Genomic DNA, 27,600 nt, shown 5'->3' on the forward strand with positions numbered 1-27,600 from the left:
CCTACAAACTTGAAATTTGGCACACATGTTCCTCTTGGCTTCAAGGTGCTCACTAAGAAAGGATTTTTTGAAATGACCATCAAAGCATTAGTATTTCCTATATTATTATTAACACGCTCTGATGCTAAGGAGTTCTATTCCCCCTCCCCATCTGAAAAGAAATCTGTTCCAAATGCAAAACACAAGCAGAGGAGACGAGTTTCAGTTTTAGTTTCACAACACCAAGCAGCTTTAGTACAGAACAGTTCAGCTAAGCCTCGCCCAGGCTCCTTGCTGTTTCCTTCTTGCTCACACAGCAAATACTGTTTCAGTTTCCAAACAACCCTCAATTCTCTCACACACTGACAGGACACTAGCCAGGTGAATACCAATGGATGCTTGTAGGCAGAGGCAGATTTTTTTTTCCATATTGGGTCCATATTTTCCATATTGGGTCATATATATATGTCTTGGTGTGTTCGGGTCTTTTTCCGTGTACGATTGAGAGTATCTTGACGATGTTTCGACGAGGTCCCACTCGCCATGTTCAGGCTGGTGCTTTCAGCTTCGTGCTTGTGTGAGCAAAGTGTGATTGGAGCTGCCGTCTCTCTCTAAATACTGGTGGAGAGGTTGGCTGTGTTATTATTTCTTGATTGGTTGATGGAGTTAGTGTTTGCAGATTGGTTGGCTTTTTCATAAGAACATGTGTGGCTGAGCTATTGGCTGTGTGTCTATCAGCCTCCTGTGTTGTAACGACCTGGGTAATGGGCTGTGTGATGACTTTCTGAGTTCTATTGTTGTGACATCCTGGGTCTTGTGCTGTAGCCTCCTGGGTCATTGGCTGTGTTGTAACATCCTGAGATTTTGTGGTGTAACCTCCTGAGTTCCGTGATGTGATATCCTGAGTGGGTGGCTGTGATGTGGTGTTCTGGGTTTTAGTTTGGCTCGAGTTTGAGGCCTGGCTCTGTGTTCATGGCATACCTATAACTGTGGAAATCTATGAAAACATATATGTGTGTGTGTGTATGTGTGTGTGTGTGTCATTATAGTTGTGCTTTTAAAGTTGTAGCAACGTTTTGGCAGAATCTCATTTGCCATCATCAAGCTAGTGTATTGAGTTCGTCTGTGTGTCAGGCTTTCACAGCCGTTTCTGTTTTAAATTTGGTGCTAGCCTCGTGCTTTGTTAGAATATTTTTTCTTCATCCTGATTGGTTGGGAGTCTTTGTATGTGTTTATTGGTCTTGGAGTTTGCTGTGTTCTGCTTGATTGGTGTTTCTAATATCCAAATTTAAAACAAAAATGGCTGCGAAAGCCTGACACACAGACGAACCCAATACACAAGCTTGATGATGGTAGATGAAATTCTGCCAAAACATAGCTACAACTTTAAAAGCACAACTATAATGACGTGGGAAAATACCTGAACAAAGCTGAATACTATACATATAAATACCCACAAAAACTTAAGAAAACACACACACACACACACATACACACATACACACACACACACGTGTGTGTGTGCGTGTGTGTATGAATATGAATATGTATATGTGTTAAGCCTGGATTCCCCAACGGGTGTTAAGGAAAACAAACTAAACAGAATGACACTTTATGTGACAAACCATGATTCATCATTTTATTATCTTTACCCAAAACAGTTAGGGTAAAACAATGTTATCCCTAACAATATGTATGTATCTATTTATGTATATATGTATAATTATAGCTTTCTTTAACATCTTTAGTTCTTAGGAATCTCGAATAAGAGTGTGCTACAAACACAGCTTTAGTACACGTGCATCAATTCAACCATAAATCAAATGCATGGTTATGGAGGAAGAAAAAAACACACCTAGTTAAATACACAACAGAATATTATAAAACTTTTTGTGTTTTGACACCTACAACATCAATTAGTTACCTCCTCTCAAGTTTAAAATTCCCATCTTATAAATCTCCTTGTTTTGGTAAACAGCCAAAGATGAAACTATTTCTCCTTGTTCTTCACCCTATTTCATCACAAGTGGTTGTGGTGAGCAAAGTTCATGTTGCAGCACCAAAGTTAATTCCATCAGAGAGAAAAATAAAGCAAAGCATTACATAGTTGCTCAAGAACTAAGGAGCAGGTGTAACGTGCATAATTGAATTTCAGTTTTTTAAAATGATTCATTGTTTTCCTGTAAATCCTTATTTGCATCCTCAAAATGGACAGGCCAAAATAAAGACACAAATGGACGGTTTTTACATATTACAATGGGATCTGTAGTCCTATTATCTAAGTTACTATTTTCCATCTGCCCCATTTTTACAACCAACCATGTTCCTTTCAGTTCCACAATATCCTATTCCTGTTCTCAAGAGTGTCACTGGCAGTTGAAGACTACTAAACATATTGATTGAGCTGTGTGGGGAATGATGCTCTCTGCCATGTTCCTTCAAATGCTGTTTTCATTTCTGCAAATTGCCATGTTCTCCAGGTCTGAAGTTACATTCATGTTCTGATGGCTGTTGCTAATTCAGCTGCAAAAATAAATAAAAAATAAAAAATCCACACTGCAAGAAAGAATGTAGTTTAGAAAGGGTTGCAAATTATTGTGTTTTGTGATTTTCTTTCATAAAACTTATATTCTCGTAAAAGAGATTGAGAGATAGTGACTGATTATTAACTGATGAGATTAAAAACTGGAGTTTTAAAATGGGATTTCTCCTGTTCTATTCTAATATTCTGAACATTATTGTATCTATCTATCTATCTATCTATCTATCTATCTATCTATCTATCTATCTATCTATCTATCTGTCTGTCTGTCTGTCTGTCTGTCTGTCTATCTATCTATCTATCTATCTATCTATCTCTCTATCTATCTATCTATCTATCTATCTATCTATCTATCTATCTATCTATCTATCTATCTATCTATCTATCTATCTATCTAGCTATCTAGCTATCTAGCTATCTAGCTATCTAGCTATCTATCTCTTATGTATCATCTTCTATCTATCTATCAACTATCTCTTATCTATCATCTGTGTCTATCAGTCTATCATCTATCTATCTATCATCTATCTCTTATCTATCTATTTATCTATCTATCTGTCTATCTCTTATCTATCTATCTATCTATCTATCTATCTATCTATCTATCTATTATCTGTCTATCTATCTATCTATCTATCTATCTATCTATCTATCTATCTATCTATCTACCTATTTATAACCTTCCATTAGGTGAAATTGGATGTATAGAGCAACAATTATTGAATCAAAATAACTCAAACAGATTAACTACAGAATGCCAGGATCCAGGACTCCCCATGGGAATAAAACTTAGGAAACTGGTGCCACTTCAGCAGCACCATGCCTTCTGACTTATACTTCTCAGAAACCTACAGTCTGTGTGGCCCCAGAAAAGATGGGAAGGCATCCCATCCAGTGGTGGGATTCAAATTTTTTTTACTACCGGTTCTGTGGGCATGGTTTGGTGGGCGTGGCAGGGGAAGGATACTGTAAAATCTCCAGTCAGAGGTGGCATTTGCCGGTTCTCCGAACTACTCAAAATTTCCACTACCGGTTCTCCAGAACTGGTCAGAACCTGCTGAATACCACCCTCTGATCCCATCCTCACCCTCTTTCCCATCTCCCTTTGCCTCCTGCATTCAATCATCTGGTGGCAAGGACCAACAACAGAGGAATGTTTTGCTGCTTTGGAACTGAAATTGGAAATGTTTTAACAGTAGTAGGCCATGAGGGAAGAGAGAATTTAGCAAGGTAATCTGCTGGCAAGATATGGGTGGCTGTCCCTAGCATTTGACAAAGGAGTCCTCCCGCTCCTCCCTGAAGGGATGGAGCCCTTGGAAACACACCAGGGTGAGGAGTGGGGTACTCTAATCCAGGGGTCCCCAACCACTGGTCCCTGGACCGGTACCGGTCCGTGGATCATTTTTTACCGGGCCGCAAAGCTTGGCCGCCGCCATCTTGTTTCGACGGCGCTTCTGGGTTTTCGGTTGCTTCCGGGTTTTCAGTTGGGAAGCGGCATTTGGGTGCTTGCGCCTTAGTTTCATCGAAGGGCGGGCGGCTTTACTCGTCTCGCGTTACTCAGGTACCGGTCCGTGGAAGAATAAATAATCGTGAAACCAGTCCCTGGTTCAAAAAAAGTTGGGGGCCACTTGATGTTAGGGACTTCAAGAGGCTTGAGATGGAGAAATATATACTACAAGTGTTATATTTAAGAGAGTTTTATCCTGTTAGCAGATGTGTATCAAAAAGAGTTCAGGAAAAATAAAGCCTCACAAAGGATCACAAAGAGTTCAGGAAAAACAAAAAAGGATAAGGAAACATCATATTTGGGAAAGTCCTAGTTTGCTTAAATTTGTCTAGTTTTCAAATGTTCTTGGTGGTGGCAATCTAAATACTTAAGATATAGTCTAAATATTGGTTTTAGAAATAAATACCACAATGTAAAATTGCACTGGAAGAAAAAATAAATAAAACTAACATTTAAATATGGATGCATAGATAGAAAGGAAAAATCACCACAGAATAATCTTATGCTCAGAAAAATCAAAAGGCAATTGAAAAAGATTATGACAGAAGGCAAGGTGGCTTGATGCCATCATTGTTGGTCTAAGCATAAAATCAAAGGCATAGAAGTAAACACACAATTCTGCAGAAATCATGCCCATCAGTTCATGAAGAGTCAGACATGAACAATATCAACAACAAGATCCACACCCTGCGTTGCTAACAACCTTTTGTTCAAGGATTTAGAAGTGCTGGCTAGAAACTAACAACATTTTGAAACGGTGGAGTGTCAAGAATTGTGGGTGTCAGAGAAATTCAGATCTGAAAATGTGTAATTCCACCATTTTTCAACATTAGAAAATTCCAATGTTGTGGTGACACATTAATTAACAGATTTTACAGATGAAGTGCATATTAAATTTAAATGTTTTGTAGGTTAGAAGGTAATTCCAGGGTTGTCGTTCTATGGAGTCAAAACTTCGGAGTCATTGAGTTTTTGTGAGCAGACAACGGTTGACTGATTAATCACACATGGCATGTGTTGGTTGAGTTTATGCTAATCAAATGGCAACCATTTTGTAACCCTTAAGGGAAAAATACTCTTTTTGTAGGCTGCTGTAAACCTTAGAGAAATCCAGGGACATTCATTAGGGAATTGTCTTTGTTTAATTGAATCAATTAATTGAACTGCCTAAGGTGAAAGATGCACAGCTTAGATCAGGAGTGGGCAACTATGGCGCCTTTACGACCTGTGGACTTCAATTCCCAGAATTTCTGAGCCAGCCATGCTGACTCAGGAATTCTGGGAGTTGAAGTCTACAGGTAATAAAAAGGACATAATTGCCCACCCCTGGTTTAGATAATGCAGAAATTGTTTCGCTTGGCTTGACCCACTGACTAGCCTCATTCTTAAACGTATAGTGAGAAACCAGACATCATCATTTCACCAAATGTACTTTCCCAAGCCTGTTAGGTTTTTTTTTTTTTACAACTGATCCATGTACATTATGACTTTAGGTTATTCAGCATTCATGCCTCATTTTTTTCTTTCTTACCAAGATATTCATATGGATTAAAGATAAACTTAATTCAGAATGCGCTATAAAATAATAAGAACTGAAAAAGAGTCACTTGAAAAACAGAGGGGGAGGGAATAACTTTTTAAAATGGGATAATAGTCTCCCTTTGTGAGTTTGTCTAGGCTCTAATTTTGATAAGTTTCCTGTTTAAAAACATTGTTTTTTTTTCCAGTTAAAACTGCCTTGTATTCTCTTATTAAATTTATTAAATATCCACTCTTCTAAAATGGTACATTTTTTTTTCCTAAAAAAGGAAAGAGTGGCAGACTGTGGAAGGTGGAAGGAAGGAAGTTAAAGACTGCAATTGCTCTTTCATTCAGATCCCAAGATAATAAGCCATCATTTGGTTCTTAGTTAAGACTGCCAAAACAATTCACTGCATACATGTAAGAAGTAAATTTTACTCTATTTAATAGGCTCATTCACATCTACTATAAGGAGACAAAAGATTGCAATGTAACCAGTTCCCAAATGCACACATTTGTACATGTAAGTGTGGAATATTTCCCCTTCTGCTGATCTTATAAAGATCCATGCACAGTTAATTTACATGAATGTTTCAGTAATCAGGCATTCATTATTTTAAGAAATGTTGAATTCTATTGTTAGCTTGATGTTTGCTGATTACTAAGTTTATAATAGTGATGTTAAATCTTAAGAAAAACATAAAAGGAAGGTTATTGGATGTCTGGGGAGAGGAGCAGGAAGATAATGGTCTCCTTTCCCCCATGAGCTTCTATTTCCTTCCTTCTTTCCCTCCCTCCCAAGAATTATTAACCCCTTATCTTTCTAGAAGAAGAGATCTAAGTATAAATGTATGGATAATTTTATGTAAAAGGACTGCTCCTTTCAGTATTTTAGCTAATGCATAGACAGTTCTAAAAATGAGAAAGATACATTCTTGCTCTACTCTTACAATACATTTAGTATGTGGTAGATGAGAAGAAGTAAGATATTGTGTAGTAAGATCTTGCCTACCATTATTGACCGTGATTGTAGACCAAATCCCCCAAGAAGAACATTTGTAAATAAAAGTTTCTATAAAAACAAACCTCTCCCTCAGAGGATTCAATGCCAAGACTGATCAGCAAAGAATATAACTAAATTGACTGTATGGAACTTTCTTGATTCTACATGGACCATAGACAGGAGCACTGGTTTCATCTTCCAGCTTTGCTGCTCTTCCTCCTAAAGTGATGGGAACTAACATCCACCAATGAAGGCATTGTAGTAGAAGTGGGATGAGGCTTTTTGCTCAGGACCATCTCTTCCCATTTGTAGGTTATTTCCTGTGCTTGCCTACTTTTACCCCGTTGGGTCATGACCAAAGCAAAGTAGGTTTTGTTTTTGCTTTTATGTTAACAACAAGTGAGTCACAAAAAGAGCTTAGTCACATGCAGCACTTTTCCTCATCTCCTTTTCCTCCCTTTATTTCTTGTTTCTTCCATGTCTTGCAGGAGAAGGTTTGGACTGGTAATTTCAATGTTACGCTATTTTGGCCAGGTTCACTATCTCACTCTTAGGCCATTTCAGGTCCTGCCAAGTTGTTTGAAGTTTCAGGATACTGTTTGCAGAAGAGCAGCAGCAGAACAGCATCATGTAAAATTTGACTGGGGCGCCTGTTCACAATTCAAACTAGGCCAGTTCAGAAAAATAGACCCTGCAAATGTGAAATAAATATGAGCCAGCAGTGTGCTGCAGCTGCCAAAAAAGCCAACACAGTTCTAGGCTGCATAAACAGAGGGATAGAATCAAGATCACATGAAGTGTTAATACCACTTTATAATGCCTTGGTAAGGCCACACTTGGAATGCTGCATGCAGTTTTGGTCGCCATGATGTTAAAAAAAAAAAAATTGTCGAGACTCTAGAAAGAGTGCAGAGAAGAGCAATAAAGATGATTAGGGGACTGGAGGCTAAAAGATATAAAGAATGGTTGGTGGAATTGGGTATGTCTAAGTTTAATGAAAAGAAGGACTAGGGGAGACATGATAGCAGTGTTTCAATATCTCAAGGGTTGCCACAAAGAAGAGGGAGTCAAGATATTCTCCAAAGCACCTGAAGACAGGACAAGAAGCAATGGGTGGAAACTAATCAAGGAGAGAAGCAAGCTAGAACTAAGGAGAAATTTCCTGACAGAACAATTAATCAATGGAACAACCTGCCTCCAGAAGTTGTAAATGCTCTAGCACTGGAAGTTTTTAAGAAGAAATGATTGCAAAAGTGCTAAATAAATTCACATATTGAATAGGGTACAATAACAATCTTGAAAGTCTGTCAACATTACCCTCTGCCCCTTCTTATACAATGCAGGATCAGTTGGGATGGGTGGGTTATTTTGTTTTTGTTTTTCAAGCTCCCAGGACGATGTTGTCACCCAGCTACAAGAAACCAAAATCATGAGTGTTAGGTTTGGAGAATAAGGAGACCCGACATCTGACCAGTGACTTCAACTCTTTAATAATAACAGGAATCAGAATGGAACAGAGCAAAGCTATGGGCAGCAGTAACCCTTTTATAGGGTTAGCTGCTACCTTATTAACCAATGAACTTGCAACAGGTTCAAACTACTAACCAATAAGAAGTATTCCCAAAGTGGCCAATCAGGGTCTAGTTCTGGCCCAATCCCAAGTTGTTGTACAAGGGCCAATCAAGTCTGCAGGTTTTCAACCCCTGATTTGCATTTAGAATATCAACTTTTATTGATTCACAACAATGAGTACTCATGCTCCCTTGTTGTAAAGCTACAGTAAATGCGTTGTCTTGGGGTGGCTCTTCCTTCTGTCTCCCAAGGTTATTCTCATCTCCTCTCATGCGGCTATTTACATTCTCTTTTATTATCTTTTAATGATTCTGCTGACCATTTATGCATTCCTTTATCTCTGCATTGTTCTTCAGGCATAGGGGGAAAAATGGTCAGTTGGCAACCACTGATGATCACATGACTTGATACTAGCATAATAAATGATAAAGCCTAATAGATTTTACACACCTTGCAGTTATCCATAGGGAAATACTATTTTAACAACCTTAAAGATGACAAGAGAGCCGGTCTGGTGTAGTGATTTAAGGATTTAGGTTAGAACCTGGGAATCCATGAATTTTGGTCCTGTCATAGGCATGAAGCTACTTGGGTGATCTTGGGTCAGTCCCTTACTCACAGAAAGAAAGCACAGGAAAAGTATTTTGGAAAGAAAGACTGCCTATCCCTGCACCACAGGTATCAATAGGCTGTGACTGTTGGAATAAAGCACTGCCTCTTTTTTATGTGCAACACGTGTGTGATGCATATAGCCCCAGATTTACTGGAATAACTTTCCCACCTTCCTACTTTACGTATGTTTCTTGAAATTGGCAAAAATTCAGGTCTCTGGGAGGTGATTCCAGTCAGCACCAATGCTAATAACATAATTATATAAGCAGACTGGCTCCAGGTTTTGGCAGAGAGTAAAAAATGTACAGTATTTATACATGCTAATATAGATTTAATTGTCTTGTTTTCATTTTTTTTGGTGTTTTCTAATGTTCTCAGTTGCCTGAAGCATTCTATAAATGAAAAAGGTGGACTCTATCCGTAATCCAGAAAGAAAGAAAAATGCTAATAAAAAGATTTGATGAGAGGTTGCACAGAGCACCCCCTCCATTTTATCTATGATAACAACCAATAGCAGTTCTCATACAAATGAGATTCTCAGAGTTCAGTGCAACATACATACTTCTAAACTCAGCACAACAAGCAGGAACAAAACACTCACCCTTTAGGTGTGCACCGCCCACAGGTTTACCGTATTTTTATTTCAAATAATACTATGACTCTCTTCTTGGAAATGTATCCTGCCATGTTGCTCACTTTGCAGAGAGTATTTGAACGGACATGTTTTTTTCATTTGACATTCTTGAAAGAATTTCTTCAATGATGCTTTCTAAGGAAATCAACAAGAGCTCCCTAAATAGTGTTTCCAAGTACTGTACTATTGTGGAAATAGTTGTAATATCTTGGTATTCTCAGTCCGTTCTTCCCTCACAATGAAAGGAGAATTATAAGCCGAAATCAACTGTGATTTTCCTATTCCTCGGGAATGGCCTGACCTCTCCTTAACCCTGAAGATAATTACAGTAAAACAATAGCAATGAAACTTCCACTAAGTAGAACTAGTAGGGAAAGCCATGTGCTACTGGCATCCATCACAAGGGCTATTTGGATAATGGGGAGAGATGGCTACTGACATATTTCAGCAGAGGTAGTCTTCCTGCTGGGAGTATTTTTCAAAATGCCAAATGCTATCAGAGTTAAAAGGCAAACATCATGCTCTCTATAGCTTTGTCCAGAGGTCTCGGGAAAAGTTTGACAACATGAAATACTGCCACATCAGTTGTTTTCATGCACTGGAAAAAAGGCTCTTCCTTTCTATCATGAACTGTCCAAGACTGTCAAAAAGTTTAGTCCTACTAATTACTACATTACTGTGGTCAGTCAGAAAGCCCCGTTCCTTTGTAACCTTGAAGAAGCTGATAATCTGATCATGGATGTACATCTCTTATAGCAGTTCAGGAATATGTACCCTTTGGAACATAACTATTCGGATGCTTTCCCAGCGAGTAAATAAACGAGAAGTACTCAGTGTGGTCATAGTGGATAAGGTCAAGAGTAACTTCAGTTCAAGTTTCCATTCAGCCACAAAGCTCACTGGATGACATTGGATCCACTGCACAGCCTACTTCGCAAGGAATTATTAAAAGCTGTTATAATCAGCTTTATGTAAGTTAAAGAAACAGAGAGGAGAGGAAGAGGAGGAAGGGGGAGAGGGGAAGGGAGAGATCACCTTAGCCACTTCTTTTCTTCATTTAGAGCAAAGTTTCCCAACCTTGACAACTGAAAGGTGTGGGGGTTCAACTCCCAGAATTTCCCAGCCAGATCCACACCTTTCAATTGTCAAAGTTAAGAAACTCTGCTCTAGAGAAATGTAGATATAATTTTCAAGAGTATATTTAGGAACAAGTAAGGGATAATTAAAATACAATTCACCTTCTGGGGAAAGAGGAGAAACAGACTCAAAATAACACCACTTAGTTACGTTTAGCATAAGGGTGGGGGAACCTTGGTAGCCTTTCAAGATTGTTTTGAGGTACAGTAATAATAAAGTAGCATTCATGGAATCCTTATGGTGTCTGTTTCCTGAATTGGTCCACATTAAAAGGCTTAAACCCTCACCCCCTACATTCAAGGAAATTATCCTGTTCTTTGTAAAATAGGCAATAACAGCTGATACAGTTCTACAGGGGAATTATTTAGTCTGTCATCTGCACCTCTATAACTGTCTGGTTTGGTTCTGAAACCCAACAAGACAGACACAGATTTTAGAGAGTAACTAGGACTGCAGAAAAAACAATTACTACCAACCTGCCTTCCATTGAGGACCTGTATACTGCACGAGACGGCTGTGAAAATATTTATGGACCCCTAACATCCTGGACATAAACTCTTTCAACTCCTACCCTCAAAATGACACTGTAGAGAACTGCACACCAGAACAGCTAGACACAAGGACAGTTTTTTTGCCATCACTCTGCTAAACAAACAATTCCCTCAACACTGTCAAACTATTTACTAAGTCTGCATTACTTTTACTATTAATCTTCCTTTCACCCATCTCCTCTCACTTATGACTGTAACTTTGTTGTTTGTATCCTTACAATTTTTACTGACTAGTATGATTTGATTGCTTATTGTACCCTATGACTAATATTAAATGTTGTACCTTATGATTCTTGATGAATGTATCTTTTATGTACACTGAGAGCATTTGCACCAAGACAAATTCCTTGTGTGTCCAGTCACACTTGGCCAATAAAGAATTCTATTCTATTCTATTCTATTCTATTCTATTCTATTCTATTCTATTCTATTCTATTCTATTCTATTCTATTCTATTCTATTATTCTATAATAACATACAACCCTACCAAAAACTGCCCACAATTGAACATTATCCCACACACTTTAAGAAGATACTGTTATTCCATCAAGTTCTGAGGTTTTTAGAAACCTATTAGGTGCTATTGTTTCTATTATGTTTATTGTTTTAAATGGATTGTTATGATTTTTTAATTTATCTATTCATTGAGAATTCATAGAAAAAGGTGTAAATCAATCACTAAAAACAAGAATATCATTCCAAATCCTTATACATGGAACACATGGGCATTATCTATCTCCATTATTCATACTTTACTGAGCACCTTGAAGCATTCCAGTTTATTTTGCTTCCATTCCTCAGTCTGTAGTGATGCTATGTGCTGCATTGGCATGACTGCCCTTTTAAAATTGATCATTAAGGCTGACCGCGAGTCTGTCCAAATGAGATTCATCCTGCAGCTTGAACTGGAAAGCACAAGGGAAGGCAGGCACCAAGCTCCCAGCAATAAAAATTGTAGCAGTAAAGAAAAGCGGTAGAGAAATGGTTACCCTTTCAAAACAGATTGATGCTGCAGAAGATGGATGCAGTATTGCTTGGACTATAGAAAAGCAAAACAGAGCACAGAAAATAAATGAATGGGACAGGAGCTAAACATACATAAAGGCAGATGTGGGGGACTTTATGATTCATTAAGACTTGAAAAAAGTAGTGATACGCTATACTGTCAGCAGTTGTTATTACCACTGCTAACTAACCTTTTCCTAGGCTATCATTTGAATCATAGCAAGGTTTATTTACTCATGGTTCATAACTTGGGAAAACTCCTTGAGCATACAAGAGGAAGCAATATTTCTAACAAATCAAGCTTACGTTGTCCCTAAAGGTCATTAAAGAATAAACTAATGATAATACTCTCTATTGACACACAATGAATTAAATATATTACACCCTCAGTAAAACACTGCACTTTCTATTTTACAATAAAAACTAAGACTGAGGTGCACGCAAAACACACACATCCAACCAAAATATACAAAACCAAAATATAATCACAGCAAGCAGTTGCACACACACACACACACACACACACACACACACACACACACACACACACAAACACACACACCTCTGTTAGAAAGAAATCAAATTTGCTGAATTTCAGCCCCCAAACCAAGAACAAGTCCAAAGCAATTATATATAAGGGGAAAAGAACATGTTTGACATAGAAGACAGACATGCAACATAGCAAAAGCAACATACCTCTGCCCACAACAGAATGTCAATGGCTCCTGATAGGGCAGCAATGAAAGAATGAAGATCAGGTTTGGGCTTTTGCTGACATGATGCTCCATGAGATTGCTTTCAGTCTAGTTAACCACTCAAGGTTCTTGTAAGGGGGATGGTGGATCTCTTAGAGGAAGAGAGGAAATGGACATGTTATAAAAGAAATAATAAAAAAAAGTTTAATGGAGTGGAGTTGGCCTATTCCAGGTCTCCTCAATCTCCAGAATAACAGAATGGAAGGGACCTTGGAGGTCTTCTAGTCCAACCCCCTGTTCAAGCAGGAAACCCTATAATATTTCAGACAAATGATTGTCTGAACTCTTCTTTAAAACCTCCAGTGTTGGAGCATTCCCAGCTTTCTGGAGGCAAGTGTTCCACTGATTAATTGTTCTGGAAGAAAAGTTATCTTTAGTTCTACGTTGCTTCTCTCCTTGATTAGTTTCCCCCTATTGCTTCTTGTCCTACCCTCAGGTGCTTTGATAATTGGTTGACCCCCTCATTTTTGTGGCTGTCCCTTAGATATTGGAAGACTGCTATCATGTCACCCACTAATCCTTCATGTTATTAAAGTAGACATATCTAATTCCTGCAACTTTTCTTCATACCCTAACCCTCCAGATGTAGTGGGGCCCAATATTAGCTGGGAATAAAAGATTGGGATATCTAGGAAGAATCAGTTTGGAAAATTATAGTCCATAATGCCTATACTGTTAGGAAATGTTTTTCTTGTGGGGCTAGGGGACATATAGCTAGATTCTGTAAGAAGGGAAAACAACAGAATACTAGTAAACACCAGAAGGCTAAGAAGAATGTTAGTTTAGCTATGTCTAACAATTCAACTGTAAACCATGATTTGTGGGTTGTTGATAGTGGAGCATCACAGTGCATTACTAAAGATAGAAAGAGGTTTGTAAAGATGTCTACAAGTAAGCAACATGTGGATGGAAGATTAAAGCATCAGGTGAAGGTACTGCATATTGTTCTTGTATAAACAAACATTTAACTATGTTATATGTACCTAAACTGAAATTTAATTTGCTATCAGTAAGGGCTTCAGTTAATCTTGGTTATGTAGTAACCTTTAGGGGAGATAACTGTATAATAGAGAAAGAGGGTAAAAGTGTTACTGCTACATTAGAGAATGATTTATATGTAATACATGATGACCAGTTGAAGATGGCTAACTCAGTTTATAACAATGTTAAGCCACATGATGAAGCCACTTTTACTACATAGACATCTAGGGCACATTAATTTCAAAATGCTCAAACAAACTGTCGAATTGTCCGAGGGAGTAAAATTGAAACCCTGTAGCAAGTATTTAAACTGTAATGCTTGTAGCCAGGAGAAAAGTAAGGTTACTTTAGCAAACAGACTTAATGGGTTTAAGACCAAAGAACCTTTAGAGGTTGTGTTTGCTGACATAATTGGTCCTAAGAAACCAAGTTTAGGAGGTGCCTATTATATTTTGAGTATTATGGACCATTACTCATGATACGGTTTCTGCTATCTTATGAAAAACAGAAACATTCCAACATTTCTTTAACTGGCTAAGGTTTGCTGAGAGAAAAATGAAGAGTAAAGTAATTACATTAGTTACTGATAATGGGACTGAGTTTGTTAACAAAAGATTCCAAACAATGCTGAAATTGGCTGGTGTTGAGCATAAACATTCTGCACCTCACAGACCACAACATAACTCATTTGGAGAACGAAGAGGGCAAACATTACAAGCCATGGCTCGCACTATGTTATCTGACTCAGGTTTGCCTGAAACACTGTGGGGTGAGGCCATAATGTGTAGTAACCATGTGTTAAACAATGTAGTTAATACAACAACTGGTGAATTTCCATTCACCCTTTGGCATGGCAGAAAACCAAATTTAAGTTACCTACAGTTACCTAAGTTATTCATGGATTTGATGTAAATCTGATACTGAACTGTTTTTGACACTGGATTTTGTTATTGGATTATCCCTGGACTGAAAACTGACTGACTTACCTGTGAATGACTTTGGACTGCTTATCTTTGAACTTTGCTTACACGTTTCTGAAAGTAAAACCCTACATTTACTGTACAGTGTATCTGTGTGCTGTATGTGCATTATTCAACACTACTCTCAATACGTCTCCCTGTATGCGCTCATTCTCCTAACAGGGAATTACCTCAACAGAAGTGACAAAGAAACGTTCTGTAATAGAATACCAAATTTCAATAGAATGCAACAACTGATTCAATGATAGGCTAAGAAAGCAATATTATCCTATACTGTGTAAGAGATAAATGTCTAATTTTTGAAGAGTGGAGGAATAAAGACTTTGGAATTTTGGCCTGCCCCACCATGAGCATTCTAAGGTAGGATCCAGCAACTGCTGACATTAAAGTAGTATGGATAAAAATCACATGGAAAAGCCAGGTTGCCTTCCAGGAAAAGGAATGCAATATGTGGTTTTATCCAACTTAGTATCTCAACGTGTGTGTGTGTCCAGTGAGAAGATGGCATCTTTAATACAGTTCATAAGATGACTTTAGAGGCTCTGGTATCATTTTCCCTGTCACTAAGATCAGTTAGATCTAAAGACAGGACAGAGCCTTTTACTGTCAGCTTTAATCAATGGAAATCTCTACCAATGGATAAGGTCCCAAAACCTGGCTTTTAGTTAAGGTGATTTTAGGTTACTAATTTCTTAAAGCAAACGCCTTAATCTTGGATTGATTATTTCATGCTGAGCTGTACATACTTTTAATTTATGATGTTTGCTTATCAGTGGTAAAAACCGTGATTGTCTAATTAAATAGGTGAAAATTATGTTTTTAAAAATAGCATGAGAGAGGTTATTCTCCCATAGGGCAACTGAAGCATCTTTGAAATGAATGCAAATAAATAGAATTGAGCTAAAGAGATATTGTTGACTACAAATAAGGACCTCCAGCTTCATTTTGAACTGAACAGTTGTCAGACTTAGCTATAGTATAGTATCTCCTTGGCGTTATCGGTTCCACTGAATTCTTGAAGTGTGTGAACATCCAACACAATGGCCTTTAGATACAAAGAAGTGACTCTGAGAACTGTTGCCACAGATAGCTAAGGAAAGCAGATTGCACCAATCTCTTGTCATTTTTGGCAAATCCTAATTCTGACCCCCTCCTTTCGAAAGCTCACGTGGGGCCAACAGTCAAGTGTTAGAGCAAGCTGCACTGTCGTTGGCAGAAAATACTCTGTTTATTCAATCTGTAGTCAATTAAGAAAATCCTTTGAAGTTCTTGGCATGTATTCATGGGGGTAAATAGTAAAAGGTTCTTATCACTCCCTTTAGAAGAATGCAGACTCCCAAGAGAACACCAAGGCTGGCTTAAACAGTTACTATCTGTTGGGGACTCATGGCTTATTTCTTGTCAGCTTTTCAAAGCAAGATTGTACTTTTCTGGTTCCAGCCATTATTCAGACAAATCAGACTTGGGGAGGACTGGCCAGATTTCATATGGTTGTTTAAAAGTCTGCCAAAAAATATATATATCTTGCTTTGCTGTTGTTTGATATGAATGATGATGTTGTTTATGGTCATGTTTATCCTTTAAAAAAAAGCAAGGTTGCAATCAGGCATATATCAGTGGGAGAAGAGATTTACTTGAATGGTGGTGGTTTCTATATTAATTATTATTAGTTATTCTTAAGAAGGTAAAATATCATCTATTCATTAATGCTCAGTTCTACAGTTTGTCCCAATGTAGCATGGTGGCTAAATATCTAAATATCTATTAACATTACTCTGACATAAGAAGGCCAAGGAACAGATACTAGATCACCATAGTGCTAGTAATGGAATCTGATTTTTAAAAGGAAAATAAACTATTTGAGAAGAAGAATCAAATGGGAAGACAGTATTACAAAGAAGAATGCAGTCATTATGATGTCTGTGAAATCATCAAAACACTAAAGTCTTTCTGACTTTCGCAATTCATGTTTATTTATAAATAGGTCATAGAAGGGTAGTCTTCTTTCACCTGAGATAGATTATCCCACCTAGATTATTGTTGTTTGTCTGTTTTCATCTTGAGCCTTGCTGGGAGCATTGAGAATCATCCCTGCTTTTTAGCTATCTGTCATTCTGCCTTTTGTTAATTTGGATCACAGCAGTATGCTGACTTCCAAACAAGGTGGCTGGGCAGAGATCAGCATCTGAACTTGAAATTAACACCTTGACGTCTCCTTGCAAAATGGCTTCATTTCCAGGATGTCACTTCCAGTATGTCAAATCTTAGTATCTGACATTTGCCTGCTTTCTCATCTTTGGAAATGTCCAAATGCTCTGAGCCTTGCAGAAGGTCAACAATCTAAATACTTTCTAAATGGAGCAAACCCTGATTCCATGTTATTGAAAATACAGAACTAGAGGCAGCAAAACTCATTCTGTCCAATCCCTATTAGATCACTTAAAGAACTTGAATACTTGGTTTACTGAATGTCTTTCATCCCAAATGTGTCTCCTAAACATAGACCTCTCACACCTTGTCCCCCTTTTCATGTTCTATTGCTTCTTTGTATTTAAGAACTGGGAAGAAGGCCCTTTGGGTGCATCTGTAACCATCTTCACCATCTTCTGCATTTTGAGTGATACATATTCTCTAAGTTGCACATTTTCAAATGACATGTTCTACAGCAACTGGCAAACAAAAGAGCTATTCATTAGATTGATTAAAGATGATGTTTGTCGAGCAGGTCAATGCACTATAGTAGTATTTTCTGAAAGTTAATATGGGTACATGAATGAAAAAGGTTCTTGGAGGAGATTAGTGCGTAAGGAAAGTTATTGAGGTATGCAAATGTTTGTTATTGTCGGATTATGCTTTTGTTTCATTTGGCTTCCCTCCATTTGGTCAGGATCTTCAACGTAGATTTAGATCCATTTATTTATTTGCTAACTTGCTATATGTCTTTATTTTCTCCCTTTCAAAAAATCAGTGAGAATAAGGATGTTAGGACTGGGTGACACTCTTCTCCCCCAATCCAATACATTATGTGTTTTTTCAACATTATTTTGGCTACCTTTACGATTTCTTAAATCTTTTCCTTCAGAATGAGCTGCCAAATTCACATTTAAGTTTCAATGTAAACAAAATCTATTTAAAATCTTGGTATGCCAATCCAAGAATCTCCATAGCCTTAGATCCATAACCAAATGGAGGGGTTCTGATTCTCCAGATGAAAGAACCTCTTGGCAGTTGAGCGCTCCAAACTAATGATAGCCCAGTGCATAGTGGACAGTCTGTTGGGAGGAAATTGAGTGGATCAGACAGCAGCTATACTCCTATCTTCCTTGCTTTCATATTCCACAATCCACCATCAATATGCTATCCTCTCAAATAATGGTAGGGTTGACTCTTTTAACAGAATAACATATGTTGAAAGGAAGTCTGCTAGTCCAAGCCACTGCTCAAGCAGGAAAATCTATACCATTTCAGACAAATGGACGTCCAATCTCTTTTTAAGAACTTCTAGTGTTGGGAGCACCCACAACTTCTGAAGGCATGCCATTCCACTGATTAATTGTTCTAATTGTCAGGAAATTTCTCCTTAGGTTGCTTCTCTGCTTGATTAGTTTTCATGAATTGCTTCTTGTTCTGCATTCAAGTGCTTTGGAGAATAGGTTGACCACCACATCTTTTTTGTGGAAGCCCCTTAGATATCATGTCACCTGTACTCCTTCTTTTCATTAAACTAGACATACCCAATTCTTGCAACTGTTCTTCATATGTTTTAAGTCCAGTCTCCTAATCATCTTTGTTTTGCTTCTCTACACTCTTTCTAGAGTCCCAATATCTTTTTATATCATGGCAACCCAAAGTGGATGCAATATGCCAAGTGTGGTCTTATCACACTATTATAAAGTGGTACCACTACTTCACATGAGCTTGATTCTATCCTGCTGTTAAAACAACCTAGGATTGCATTGGCTTTTTTTGGCTGCTGCATCATACTTCTGGGTCATATTTAAGTGATTGTCCACTAGGACTCCAAGATCCCTCTTGCAGTTATTGCTATTGCTCCAGTTTCTACCCATTCTATACCTGTACATTTGGTTTTTCTTGCCTAAATGTAAAACCTTACTTTTCTCACTATTGAATTTCATTTTTTAAGTTTGGGTATTGAGATGTTGTCAATCTTAATGAAACTCTTTTGTCCTCACATGAAATCAACAAATGTTTTGGTTGCTGAAACAAATCCTTCTCATATTATATAATGCTTGTTGCTCAGATTCTCTAAATGTTGGCTTTCATAGCCTTTTTTCTATTTGTTTTTTTTTTAAATAAACTTTACTGTAAAACATTACAGTTTAAAAAATAAGAACCAATAAAAACTAAAAAAGAATATAAAAATAGTACAGAAAAGAAGGAAAAAATAAGAAAGGAAAGAAAGGAAAAAGAATATAGTAAATAAAAATAAAAGAAATACATAAAGAAATTACTTACCCCTTCATAACAAGTATAAACAATTTTAGTAACTTATCACCTTCTTTTAAAATGCAACACATCAACTCTTCCTCCTATATCTCACCTCATATATATATATAAACACATCCTTAAAGCCTTGTCATTCAGGCCTGGTCAGCAAAAGTCTATTAAGGGTTACCAGAGAAAACAACAATAACAACTTAAGAAGGCTAGAAATATCTAAATGTTGTGATATCATAAACTATATAAGTTTATTGCCATTTTTGAAAAATGAAAAACATGAACAATCTCCTCCTTATTGCAATTGATTATGATCACCACCAAAACTTATCAATTTCCTCCTTACACATATCTGCAGGCCAGATATGACAGTGGCCTCAAAAATGCATAATAAAGGTAGTCTCATTTTTTATATCGCCAATATAAGAGCAATCCCGCTCCTTCCTTCTGCACTACCATTTGAAAGAACGAAGCTTAGAACTGGAGACGTGATATTGGTACACATGCATGAAATATGGAGGAACACATGTGGGTCTATTCTCCTACATACTTGGATACATTTTTTGATTCAGGCAATGGTCTCTAGAAGAAATATATAAGTATCTCCATCCAATTATTTGCTCACTTGACATTATGCCCACCAATCATTGTAAGAGTGCCAGAATGGAAAGTAAAGAAACATTCCTCATTTCTCCCTGTTACTTAAACACCAGTTTTATTAATGACAATTAAATCCAAAGAGCTTTTTAAGATTTCTTTTATTTTTCTTAGAATTATGATTTTAGAAAGAAAATGTAAGCCTTAAGTTTCTTTGTAACTGCACAAAGACAGAGGAACAATGGAGAAGGAGAAAATCTATCACTGAAGGAACAGTTTTCAAATGCAACAGACACAGACAGCCGTGTTTATATGTAGTATATTTCTTATTGGCAGCTGAAAGTTTAAGCACAAAATAAAACAAAAATGGCCTGGTTCCCAAAAGTAATCAACAAGATACAAAGCTCACTTAAATTAGGTGTAGATAATTTGGATTACAGGATGTTGTCAGGCTATTTATATCATCTTTTTCTTGTGCTATTTTCACACAGTTGGGAACAGGTCCTAAACATACACAAACTTTTAAAGGTTTGCTAGATTATAGCTGAATCTAAACACTCTTGACATTTCCACATCTGAATACAGAAGCTATCCATTTTATGACATTCAGAGCTTGTACATAAAGTAATGTCCATAAATAGAAAAAAAAATAGAAGAAAATTGTAGCTATGACGCAGAGAACAAAGCTATGGAATTAAACAAGCAAAATATAAAAATAAAACAATATAAAGGAAGTGCGTGTAACTATATTCTGAGAGTAGAGAAAGTTGCAGGAAAAAAAAACACATTTGCCAAAGTTACCAATCAATAAAGAAAGAAAAAAGCTCATGTCATGAGAATTTAGGTATACAGTAAAGTGGGGTGGGGGGAGTTATTTATGTGCTTTTCTTTTCTGCAGTTAGAAATACGAATGGTACAATCCTGTTAATGTAACTTTACACCAGAGTAAAACTAGCTTGCTCTAATGCTTCCTATCTGGTCTACCTCACAAGGCTGATATTTAGCAACTGATGCATTCCTAATACCACATTGGTGAAATATCTGTACAGATAACCAATAGTGGATCACCCTTCCAAACAAATATTTTCTGAAAAGGACCCTCAATCCTACTAGACACCAATGGCTACACTTGAGTATGCTTAGTGCTTCAGTCTAAAATGTGGGGAGAAATATGGCAAAACAATAGAATAGAATAGAATAGAATAGAATAGAATAGAATAGAATAGAATAGAATAGAATAGAATAGAATAGAATAGAATGGAATGGAATGGAATGAAATGGAATGGAATGGAATGGAATGGAATGGAATGGAATGGAATGGCAGAGGAGAGGAGAGGAGAGGGGAGGGGAGGAGGGAGGGGAGGGGAGAGGAGGAGAGGAGAGGAGAGGAGAGGAGAAGAGAAGAGAAGAGAAGAGAAGAGAAGAGAAGAGAAGAGAAGAGAAGAGAAGAACTGTATTTGGCTAAGTGTTGTTAGACACACAAGACATTTGTCTCTGGTACAGAACCAAGAGGTGATATTCAGCAGGTTCTGACCAGTTCTGGAGAACCAGTAGCGGAAATTTTGAGTTGTTCAGAGAACCAGCAAATACCACCTCTCACTGGCCCCACCTCCATCTATTCTCTGCCTCCCAAGTCCCAGCTGATCGGCTGGGTCTTCTTTTGTTGTCCTACACAGGAGAACGGAGCTGGAAAGCAAGTTAGTGGGGTGGGGAGGGAATGGGATTTTGAAGTAACCTTTTCCCCTGGAGTGGTGAGAGAATGGAGATTTTGCAGTATCCTTTCCCTGCCATGCTCACCAAGCCATGCCCACCAAGCCACATCATACCCACCAAGCCACACCCACAGAACTGGAAATAAAAAATTTTTTTAATCCCACCACTGTACAGAAGCACTCAGTATTCTTACAAACAACAAAGAGTGGGTATACTCAGAAAAATGTTACACTCCTGCAACAATATTTGTAACACCATCAAACAACCACATCTCCCTATCCCAGGTCCTTGGAAAGGACTCAATAGGTAGGGAAAAAATCCAACTTCAGTCTGAACATCTGACTGACTGCGCAACAAATCATAATATTAAAGTGCAACCAGTAGAAGGGAGAAATAAATGGTAATAAAAGGATAAATAATACTACAACCACATACTTTGGGTTAGTAACGCATTAGACAGAACTTAGTAGTCACTGTGTTTTGTCAACTGCGAGAATTAGAGTTATGGCACCGGGGGAAAAACTGTCCCTGTCTCTAGTTGTCTTGGCATACTAATACCCTATAGTGTCGTCCCAAGGGAAGGAGTTGAAACTGTTTGTGTTCAGGATGGAAGGGTTCTGCAAATATCTTCTCAGTCCTCCTTCTGACTTAAATGTAATTTGCATGTATTTATATTCAAATAAATTAAATATTGTTAATATGATTACTCATTAAATTTCCCTTTCTGTTACAAATTGATTGAAACTTTTACAGAAAATCAGTAGAGCACTACAGCAGTATGCCCTTGAAGGGGAAACATTCCAAATATGCTAAAAGGCAATTGCTTCTTTAATATTTGGTCCAAAAGAAGTATGGATAAATTAAGGACTAAGGATTGTGAGGTACTGAGAAATACACACTTAGCCAATCCAGCAGGAAGTCTAGAGCACTGAACAATAATGCTCAATTTGCATCAATAATTATGCCAACCAGAACCAGGGGGTGGAATTTCTTCTCAACTAATTAATTTAGAATTAAAGAGAGCAATGGTGAGACCATCCGTCATCTTTTCTCAGTTCTCAAGTCAGGCAGTAGTGACCAGAAGCTTATGTTAAGTATTTGCCTTCCTTCCGATAAATTATGAAGCAATATTCATTTTGCCTAAGCAATCCCTGGCACCAAAGTGTGTGAATCAGCAATTGTGATGGAACCATTTTGTGTTGGCACTTCAGGCCTAGAATGTTTATTTCACTTAGAATGCTGACACTGCTGTCTGCTAACAAGGTTTTGGGAAGAGACACAGCTGGAATGCCATTAAGAAGTATTGGCTGGATATACAGAGAGAGAGAAAGAGAGATCATGTGGGGGGGCACACATTTTTCCTCATCAAAAGAATTGGAAAGCATTGAAGTATTCCCGTCACCAGCTAAAACATGAAAGAAAAATTGGCAAGCCCCTTTTCTTAAAAAAAAAAAAAAAAACACCCTTTCCCTAAATTTGCATTCTTGGCAACTGACATAGAATCTGATATTTATCTCCAGGCTGGGAAGGCATGGCCTAAGGGCTGTCTGTCAAATTTGAATGGCGTCTGTATATACCTGCGTGCCAGCATATTGAACATGGATTACATATGGAAGGGCAATGAATAATTTAGAGCCTTGGGGTGGGATTGATCTGACTAACTTTCAGTTGCCAAAAAAGAGTGGATATAAAAAGTCTACACACCCCTGTTGAAATGTCAGGTTTCTGAGGTGTAAAAATATCAGGCCAAGATAAATCACTTCAGATTTTTTTTTCTACCTTTTATGTCATATATGCAGTAAGTTCCCGCTCTTTGGTGAACTGAAGTCTTGAAAAATGGAAGAAGTTCCCTGAAAGGGAAAGGTATTTATAAACATTAAAAGACACGGATTGATTTTGTCCTAGGGTTAAGAAGAAAGGATAATCTGTAAATGAGTTTAAAACAGGTTGATTCATTTGAATTTGTAGCCAGTGGAGTTTTTTGCATGGTGTTCTATTGCTTGTTTGATATTGATTTGCTTGTTTGTTTGATTGATTTATATCTGAACCTTTTTTCCTGAAGGTAGATTACAGTGAGTTTTGTCTTCATTTTATCTCCATAACAGCAACCCTGAAATGCAGATTGGGTTAAGGAAGATACAGACTGGGCCAAAATCATCTAGCAAGTTTCTATGACTGAGGGTGACATTTGAACCTGACTGGGGAATGTTGGGAATTGAAGTTCAGACATTTTAAAGTGGCCAAGGTTGATAAATACTCAACCATTCCATGACAGAAATATTTTAAAATGTAGTGATACACAAAACATTGTGACAACCGAGTTCATTTCTGGATTCTCTCACCTGGAAGAGAAAGGAAGAGTCCAGAACAGTTCCATGTCAATGATCAGTACTAAGCGTCAGCTGAGTTTATTTCTAGAACCTGGATAAAAGGAGAAAATGTATTGCCAAAAACCCCTCTGCATATATATGCATTGCAACAGTCAAGATAGGATAGGTGCAGAGGTGGTATTCAGCCAGTTCTGACAGGTTCTGGAGAACCAATAGTGGACATTTTGAGTAGTTTGGAGAACTGGTAAACACCACCTCTGGTTGGCCCTGCCCCCATCTATTCGCTGCCTCCAGAGTCCCAGCTGATTGGAGTCCCAGATGATTGGCTGGGTCTTTTTTTGTTGCCCCGCACGGGAGAATGGAGCTGGAAAGCAGGTTAGTGGGGTGGGGAGGGAATGGGGATATTACAGTATCCTTCCCCTGGAGTGGGGTGGAAATGGGGATTTTACAGTATCCTTCCCCTGCCATGCCCACCAAGCCATGCCTCACCCACCAAGCCACGCCAAACAGAACCAGGAGTAAAAAAAATTGAATACCACCACTGGATAGGAGCATAAGTGGAGAAAGTACAGAGCCTTGCAGGACACTACAAAGCAAGAGACCAGGGCCACACGTCTCACTTCCTTTCAACACTGGGAGTGAGCATAGAAGAAGGAAATCAACCAGTGGCCCCCACCACTCCAAATCCCCAAAGACACTCCAGTAGTGCCCCCAAGAGATTACGAGAATGGCACTATCCCCTCCCCTCCCGTATGGGGGGGGGGGAAGCGGGGACGCGCCGGGGGGGGGGGGGGGGGAGGGGGGGCCCCCACCTCCAGGATAATACAGTTAATAGTATCAAAAGCCACCAAGAGATCAAGTAGAACGAGAATGGGCACACTATCCCCATCCCATTCTTTAAGCACAACAATGCCAATTCTTCAACACTGGGAGAGAGGCCGGGCCCCAACCACTCATTTCCAAAGACACTGGGATAGTATCGCGGCCGGGGGGTTGGGGTGGGGGGGGGGGGGGCATTTTTCCCCCTCCCTTTTCCCAGATTTTAAAGCCACCAATGCCACACTTTATATATGTGTGTGTGTGTGTGTGTGTGTGTTTTCTTAAGTTTTCATGGGTACTTACATGTATGGTATTCAGCTTTGTTCGGGTATTTTCCCACGTCATTATAGTTGTGCTTTTAAAGTTGTAGCAACGTTTCGGCAGAATCTCATCTGCCATCATCAGGCTTCTGTATTGTGTTCGTCTGTGAGTCAGACTTTCACAGCCGTTTCAGTTTTAAATTTGGGGCTAGCCTACTGCTGTGCCAGAATGGTTTTTTCTTCATCCTGATTGGTTGGGAGTCTTGGTCTGTGTTTATTGGTCTGTCTGTCTATCTATCTATCTATCTATCTATCTATCTATCTATCTATCTATCTATCTATCTATCTATCTATCTATTGTTTTTGTATTAAGATTTTATCCTTGTTAAAAAAAAGTAGGCACTGAGAGTGAATTGGGTGACTATATAAATTTTCTAAAATAATAAAATAAAATAAAAATAACATAACATAAAATAAAATAAATAAATACTGGTATAATAAAATAAATATCCCTTTATGGACAACATAAATGGAAATGATGTGATAGATGGTCACTTCCTTTTGTTTCTTCTAAGACAAGACTCCTAATGTTTTCCTGTACAGATTTCTTAGAACTCAGTTTCCAGTTTTGCTGCCAGGAAATAGGTCAAGGTTCCCCTTGCACATGCGTGATAGTTTCTGGCTCTAGGGGTCAGTGCCTATATCTGTTACAAAGCCAAAGAGCCAGCTCTGTCCAAAGAAGTTTCCATGGTCATGTGGCCAGCCTGACTAAATGCCCTAGGTGCACAGAATGCTGTTACCTTCCCACTAAAGTGGTACCTATTTCTCTACTTGCATTTTTACATGCTTTTGAACTGCTAGTTTGGCAGAAGCTGGGACAAGTAATGGGAGCTCACTCCATTATGCGGTGCTAGTGATTCAAACCAACGAACTACCGACCTTTCTGATTGACAAGCTCAGCATCTTAGCCACTGAGCCACCGTGTCCCCCTTGCCAGGAAATAGGGGATAAATATTCTTGTCCAAACCATTGAGGAAAACTCTTCCTTGGCTATAGAGGAAAACATGAGATTAAGAAGGGATGCTGTGTTTTCCTTTCAAAATGTACATTTTCTGTAGGGGGCGTTGTTTCTTAACTTCCATCTCAGGCGCTTCTGCCAACATTAGATACCCTAGATATAATAATTTACAGTAGACTCTTGCAAACATTTTCCTTGGGTCTCAAAGTCATCATATAAATAAGGTGGAATATCATTCTGGCTGGTTACCCATTGTCCCTCTTCTCTGATATTCAGATACTAGAAAGTCCTATGAGATGGAAGATCCCTACTTGTATAGAGTTTCAGTTTAAAAGAATATACATGTGTAAAATTTGTCATATGTAGCCCATATCCTAGATGAAAGTCAGTTCCAATAGCAAGATTATACAACTATTAAGTTGATGAAACGATGTAACTCAGGGGCTTGTAACTGGAAGCAATTTCAACAGACCTGTATCTATGGACAAAGATATTTCCTCTCATGGCAGGGAATACTGCTTAAGAAAGATTGGCATATCACTTTCCTACACAAGAAGAGCCAAGTGATTTCTTCACTCATTCCTCCTCTTAGCTTCTAGGACCCCATCACAGTCAACCTAATCTAAATGCTGTAAATCTAAATGCTGAAATTTGGCCTATCAGCATTAAGGATTGCAAAATGACAAACTTGCCAAGTGCATAAAAGTGGATTGTGTTGCCAATATATTCTTTATTTTTATACCCTTGACATGCTGTTCCAATCTTGTATTTTGCTTGGGAAAATATAGGGAAGCTCTGTTATCATTACTTCATTGAGAGAAAAAAAACTCTCTTACCATAGATGTGTAGATAATACACAGCTTTTCCTACCTATTCACCATTCCCAGTATAGTAAATAGTGAAGTGTTTTTTTTCCCCCTAGTGTGATTTTTGTGGCCCAATTATCAGAGTAAGGTGTAAGTTCATAAGTATCTCAAACAGCTAAAAGCTGTACAATCAACTACATTTGAGACTATCCACCTGCATGTGCTGGTACAGGCATAATGCAAATGAAACAGAGAGACAGAGAGAGATGGATGGATAGTGTGTGGTATGGTGTGTAGTAAATATGTTGGGTTGCCCTGCCTACAGCTGACAGCCCAACTCACTTTGTGTGACAATTTCATTGATTTCAGCCTGAAAGACTATGTCTCTGAATTGGTGCAGTATTACCTGAAGAACTGCGATAGTCGTGGCATGTCTTACGTAGCAGAATATCAACAGTAATACAAAGGCCCATCTTAGTAAGAGGCATGGCTGAGCCAACGCTTTGTGGACTTACAAGCGTCACTTCAATGTCCTCGAGGACAATATATGCATAAATAATTCAAAATATTATCATTAAAAACAACCAAGCTGAACCTGACTCTTAAATGTCAGAGCTTGGCAGGGGTCTGATAACTTTCTTTGGAGCTAAAGGTGTTCCAAGGTCATAAAAAAGTTGGCAGGTCTTTTGATATACTCTGCTTGTTTGAGATGTGCAGTTAACCTTTCCAATGTGGGCTGTAGCAAGGAAGCTTACCTTTGCCAAAGCTATGCTCAGGTGAAATACGGTGCATGAAATAATTGAGGAAAGAGCAGCATCTA

The 27,600-nt window shown here is 38.2% G+C and overlaps 1 long non-coding RNA gene across 1 annotated transcript; it reads right to left on the reverse strand.

Moving 5' to 3' along the window:
• Positions 1–1,689: 1,689 nt before the first annotated feature.
• Positions 1,690–27,600, reverse strand: LOC148130132 (uncharacterized). The gene is made up of 3 exons (XR_015750207.1): positions 27,536–27,600; positions 23,327–23,397; positions 1,690–2,502 (listed from the first exon to the last, which is right to left on the reverse strand). It is a non-coding gene; the product is annotated as an uncharacterized LOC148130132 (long non-coding RNA).

The sequence above is a fragment of the Notechis scutatus genome, chromosome 6 (assembly GCF_049901735.1).
Source record: "Notechis scutatus isolate UNSWTSFEM ecotype Mainland chromosome 6, rNotScu1.2, whole genome shotgun sequence".
Lineage (NCBI taxonomy): Eukaryota > Metazoa > Chordata > Lepidosauria > Squamata > Elapidae > Notechis > Notechis scutatus.